The 6,000-nt window shown below is 51.1% G+C and overlaps 1 long non-coding RNA gene across 1 annotated transcript in view; it reads right to left on the reverse strand.

Annotated features, from left to right (window-relative positions):
- The window catches only part of LOC309538979, a 31,845-nt gene extending 26,162 nt beyond the window's left edge, over positions 1 to 5,683 (reverse strand). The window contains exons 1-2 of the long non-coding RNA XR_014222572.1: positions 5,542 to 5,683; positions 5,117 to 5,337 (exon numbers count right to left, since the gene is read on the reverse strand). This is a non-coding gene — a long non-coding RNA (uncharacterized lncRNA). The remainder of the gene's footprint in view (positions 1 to 5,116; positions 5,338 to 5,541) is intronic.
- Positions 5,684 to 6,000: the final 317 nt, after the last annotated feature.

The raw sequence follows: 6,000 nt of genomic DNA on the forward strand, positions 1-6,000 counted from the left end.
GGGTAAAAGCCTCAGCGCCTAGGGCTTGCCGATCGAAAGGTCGGCGGTTCGAATCCCCGCAGCGGGGTGCGCTCCCGCTGCTCGGTCCCAGCGCCTGCCAACCTAGCAGTTCGAAAGCACCCCTGGGTGCAAGTAGATAAATAGGTACCGCTTACCAGCAGGAAGGTAAACGGCGTTCCATGTGCTGCGCTGGCTCGCCAGATGCAGCTTTGTCACGCTGGCCACGTGACCCGGAAGTGTCTCCGGACAGCGCTGGCCCCCGGCCTCTTGAGTGAGATGGGCGCACAAACCCCAGAGTCTGTCAAGACTGGCCCGTTCGGGCAGGGGTACCTTTACCTTTACCTTTACATGTTGAAGAGGGAGCAAGCTTGTTTTCTGCTGTTCTAGAGACTAGGATGCAGAATAATGGATTCAAACTATGGGAAAAGAGATTCCACCTGGGCGTGGTAATTCAGTCAGGGAAAAAGGGAGGCATACTATGTTTAGGGCACCGTTTCCAGCCCCTTCCCCTTTTTGGGGTGAGCATAGTGGATCCTAAAAAGGGCTGCTCAGTCATGGATACAGCTGCTGAGCTGCTCAACAGCCTCATTCCTTGAGTCAGAACGACTGACCGCCCATGTGTCAGTTCGTGACTAGGGGCTTCACATTCCTGCCCCCGTAGCCATTTAATGATGGCCATGGGGCGAGGGTTTGGGGAGGTTGGGTTTGGTTTTTGGAAGACGCCTGTGCGTGAATTTGTTTTATGTGTGTAGATTAGTGCATGCTGACCAACGCACAGTCTTCACAGTAGGGCTCTGTTCTGATGGCATGAGTAGTCGCGACAAACTGGTGGATCCTATCTGCTGCAACCTTCATCCGCCTTCAGAGCCGTTGTAACACACTGCTTGTTATCACCCGCCTGTTCTGCCGTTGAGGACTTCTTGGATCATTCTTTGTCTAACTCCTTCCCTGTTATGTACTAAGCTTGGATCCTAGAACAATAGGCAAGTAGGATCCTAGAATGCAAGAACTGATTGGCTTGCAGGAAAAGACCAATCAGGCTCCAGGAGGGAAGCAGAATCAGCTAGTCAGACGGGACTCATTGTGTAAATAATGTATATAAAAGCCTGAGGTTTGGGGGGAAATTCAATCACTGTTTTACAAGCTGCAATAAAGAGCATGAAATCACTACAGGATTCTGAGCATATTTAATTTTCTTTGACCTTACCACCTTGGGTGACCCTGCTGGGAGTACGAGATTCCCAACGGCTTCGCTCACAAGGGTCATAGGAATGTGCAAGCCCACTCACCATGACAAGTGAGAGAACTGAGATAGATTGCACTGAGCCCTGGTTCTCATTAGACGGAGCGTTCCACCAAAAAGGCTCTGGCTCTGGTTGAGGACAGCTGGATATGTTTTGGGCCAGGGACCACCAGTAGGTTGCTGTTAGATGAGCGTCACACTCATGGGGGGGGTGTATTGGAAGATAATTCCCACAGATAAGAAAGGTCACAGACTGTTTAGGGCTTTAAAGATTAGCACCAAAACATTGAACCTGATTCGATACTCCACCTGGAGCCAATCCAGCTGATGAACAACCAACTGAATGTGGGCTCTCCACAAAGTCCAAGTAAGAACTCATGCATCTGCATTTTAGACCATTTGGAGTTTCTGGAGCAGTCTCAAGGGTAGCCCTGCATATCTATCTCTCTCACTCACTCTCTCTCTATCACATTTATACCCTGCACTCCCCGGCTCAGGTGTACAGCAAGTTAAAGTAGTCTAGTCTGCAGGTGACTACTGCATGGATCACCATGGCTAGGTTGGAAAGGGACAGGCATGGTACCGATCTCCTAACCTGTCATAGATTCAAAAATTCCAGTTTGGCTACATTTGTGACCAATGCCTCCATAGAGACAGAAGCATCCAGGATCACACCGGGACTCCTGATAGCGGCTACAGGTGACTATTGCGCCCCATGAAGAGCTGAGAGCTGGCAAACCAAACTGAAATTATTCTGGCCCAGCCATTGGACGCCCATCTTTAATGGATTGAGATTCAGCCGACTCAGTTTCCTCCATCCCAGCACACCCACCTAAAAATTGGCCAATATATCCAGGGTAGCATCTGGCAGTAGATCCATGATGTTTGTGGTCAGATCTGTGGTTATGTACAAGATATTTGAATAAAGGGTGAATTTGGGGTTCCCCAATGCAAAAAGTGTGATGATCCATGAGGATCCGTGCTTCAAAACCACGTTTTTGAGCCATGGAGTGGCCAGGAAGCTGTGGATCCGTGTTTTTTGTGGTGCAGGCTGTGCCCATGGCCATGATGTGTGATTTGACGGTGAGTTTGGGTTGGCCAATGGAAAATGCATGAGGATCCATAAGGTTCCATGCTTTGAAACCACGTTTTTGGGCCACGGTATGGCCAGGAACCCGTGGATCCGAGTTTTTTGTGGTGCAAGCTGTGTCCCATGGCATGAAGTATGATTTGACAGTGATTTAGGGGTGGCCCAGTGCAAAAAGTGTGAGGATCCACAAGGATCTGTGCTTCAAAACTACATTTTTGGGCTATGGTGTCGACAGGAAGCCATGGATCCATGATTTTTGTGGTGCAGGTTGTGCCCCTGGCCATGATGTGTGATTTGATGGTGAGTTTGGGCTGATCTAGTGCAAAAAGCATGAGAATCAATGAGGATCCGTGCTTCAAAACCATGTTTTTGGTCCACGGTGTTGCCAGGAAGCCGTGGATCCGAGTTTTTTGTTGTGCAGGCTGTGCCCCTTGGTATGATATGTGATTTGACAGTGAGTTTGGGTTGGCCCAATGCAAAAAGCATGAGGATCCATGAGGATCCGTGCTTCAAAACCACGTTTTTGGGCCACGGTATGGCCAGGAAGCTGTGGATCCTATTTTTTTGTGGTGCAAGTTGTATCCCTGGCCATGATGTGTGATTTGACGGTGAATTTGGGCTGATCTAGTGCAAAAAGCGTGAGGATCCATGAGGATCCGTGCTTCAAAACCACATTTTTGGGCCACAGTATAACCAGGAAGCCATGGATCCATGATTTTTGTGGTGCAGGCTGTGGTCCTGGACATGATGTGTGATTTAACGGTGTGTTTGGGTTGGCCCAATGCGAAAAGTGTGAGGATCCATGAGGATCCGTGCTTCAAAACCACGTTTTTGGGCAGTGTTATGACCAGGAAGCTGTGGATACTAGATTTCTTTGGTGCAAGTTGTATCCCTGGACATGATGTGTGATTTGACAGTGAGTTTGGGCTGGCCCAATGCAAAAAGTGTGAGGATCCATGAGGATCCGTGGTTCGGAACCACGTTTTTGGGCCATGGAGTGGCCAGGAAGCCGTGGATCCGAGTTTTCTGTGGTGCAGGCTGTGCCCCTGGGAATGATGTGTGATTTGATGGTGAGTTTGGGCTGATCTAGTACAAAAAGTGTGAGGATCCATGAGGATCCGTGCTTCAAAACCACGTTTTTGGGCCATGGAGTGACCAGGAAGCCGTGGATCCGAGTTTTCTGTGCTGCAGGCTGTGCCCCTGGGAATGATGTGTGATTTGACGGTGAGTTTGGGTTGGCCCAATGCAAAAAGAGTGAGGATCCATGAGGATCCGTGCTTTGGAACCACGTTTTTGGGCCATGGAGTGGGCAGGAAGCTGTAGATCCGAGTTTTTTGTGGTGCAGGCTGTGCCCCTGGGAATGATGTGTGATTTGATGGTGAGTTTGGGCTGATCTAGTGCAAAAAGCGTGAGGATCCATGAGGATCCGTGCTTCGGAACCACGTTTTTGGGCCATGGAGTGGGCAGGAAGCCGTGGATCCGAGTTTTTTGTGGTGCAGGCAGTGCCCCTGGACATGATGTGTGATTTGACGGTGAGTTTGGGTTGGCCCAATGCAAAAAGCGTGAGGATCCATGAGGATCCGTGCTTCAAAACCACGTTTTTGGGCCACGGTATGGTCAGGAAGCCGTGGATCCGTGATTTTTGTGGTGCAGGCTGTAACTCTGGACATGATGTGTGATTTGACAGTGAGTTTGGGGTGGCCCGATGCAAAAAGCGTGAGGATCCATGAGGATCTGTGGTTCGGAACCAAGTTTTTGGGCCACGGTTTCGCCATGAAGTCGTGGATCCGTGATTTTTGTGTTGCATGCTGCGCTGCTGGCCATTATGTTTGATCTGATGGTGACTTTGGGCTGATCTAGTGCAAAAATCATGAGGATTCATGAGGATCCGTGCTTCGGAACCACATTTTTGGGCCAGGGCGTGGCCAGGCAGGTGTGGATCCGAGTTTTTTTGTGGTGTAGGCTGTGCCCCTTACTATGATATGTGATTTGACGGTGAGTTTGGGTTGGCCCGATGCAGAAAGCGTGTGGATCCATGAAGATCTGTGCTTCAAAACCACGTTTTTTGGCCACGGTTTCGCCAGGAAGCCGTGGATCCGTGATTTTTGTGGTGGATGCTGTGCCCATGGCCATGATCTTTGATCTGATGGTGACTTTGGGCTGATCTAGTGGAAAAATCATGAGGATCCATGAGGATCCGTGTTTTTTAACCATGTTTTTGCGCCCCCCCGAAACAGTGGATGCGTGATTTTTTTGATGCTTTCTACAGAGTAAGACATGGTCTACAATATCATGGTGGTTTTATTTAATTTGGATGAAAAAATCATATGAATTCACGAGGATCCGTATAGATCCGCCTTTTACCTTTTTCCCTATGAAATGGTGATTTTCTTGAGTCAAAATGAGCGTACCCCCAAACATTATTTTTAGAAAATAATACACACACACATATACATATACAGTGGTGCCTCGTAAGACGAAATTAATCCGTTCCGCGAGTCTCTTCGTCTTGCGGTTTTTTCATCTTGCGAAGCACGGCTATTACTGGCTTAGCGGCTATGAACGGCTTAGCGGCTTTAAGAAAAAGGAAACAAACTCGCAAGACGTTTCGTCTTGCAAAGCAAGCCCATAAGGAAATTCGTCTTGCAGATTGACTCAAAAAATGGAAAACTATTTTGTCTTGCGCATTTTTCGTCTTGCGAGGCATTTGTCTTGCGAGGTACCACTGTATCCATTTTATTTATATATATATTTACAAATGCACACCTATATCTATATCTAACCACCAAGGGGCATGAGAGGAAGGCCACTGGGGGAGAAAGGCAGGTGAGGGCGGGGCGGGGGGCGGGGCTGCCCCCTGGGGAGAGCGGGGTCGAGAGAGAGTGGGCGGGAGAAAGAGAGAGGGCCAGCCTGGCTCGGCACGTCTCTGCTGGCCCAACGTCGCAGCGCCTCTTCCGCCCGTTTCCCTCCCCTTCCTGTCCTCTTGCCTCTCCTCCGGTGGCACCTCCTTCCGGGTACCCCTGCCCTCGCCCAAGATGGCGGCAGCACAGGCTCTTCCGCCCGTTTCCCTCCCCTTCCTGTCCTCTTGCCTCTCCTCCGGTGGCACCTCCTTCCGGGTACCCCTGCCCTCGCCCAAGATGGCGGCAGCACAGGCTCTTCCGCCCGTTTCCCTCCCCTTCCTGTCCTCTTGCCTCTCCTCCGGTGGCACCTCCTTCCGGTACCTCTGCCCTCGCCCAACATGGCGGCAGCACAGCCTCTTCCGCCTGTTTCCCTCCCCTTCCTGTCCTCTTGCCTCTCCTCCGGTGGCACCTCCTTCTGGTACCTCTGCCCTCGCCCAACATGGCGGCAGCACAGCCTCTTCTGTCCGTTTCCCTCCCCTTCCTGTCCTCTTGCCTCTCCTCCGGTGGCACCTCCTTTCGGTACCTCTGCCCTCGCCCAACATGGCGGCAGCACAGCCTCTTCTGCCCGTTTCCCTCCCCTTCCTGTCCTCTTGCCTCTCCTCCGATGGCACCTCCTTCCGGTACCTCTGCCCTCGCCCAACAGCACAGCCTCTTCTGCCCGTTTCCCTCCCCTTCCTGTCCTCTTGCCTCTCCTCCGGTGGCACCTCCTTCCGGTACCTCTGCCCTCGCCCAACATGGCGGCAGCACAGCCTCTTCCGCCCGTTTCC

This window comes from Podarcis vaucheri (genome assembly GCF_965113315.1).
Source record: "Podarcis vaucheri genome assembly, chromosome: 8".
NCBI classification, from domain to species: domain Eukaryota; kingdom Metazoa; phylum Chordata; class Lepidosauria; order Squamata; family Lacertidae; genus Podarcis; species Podarcis vaucheri.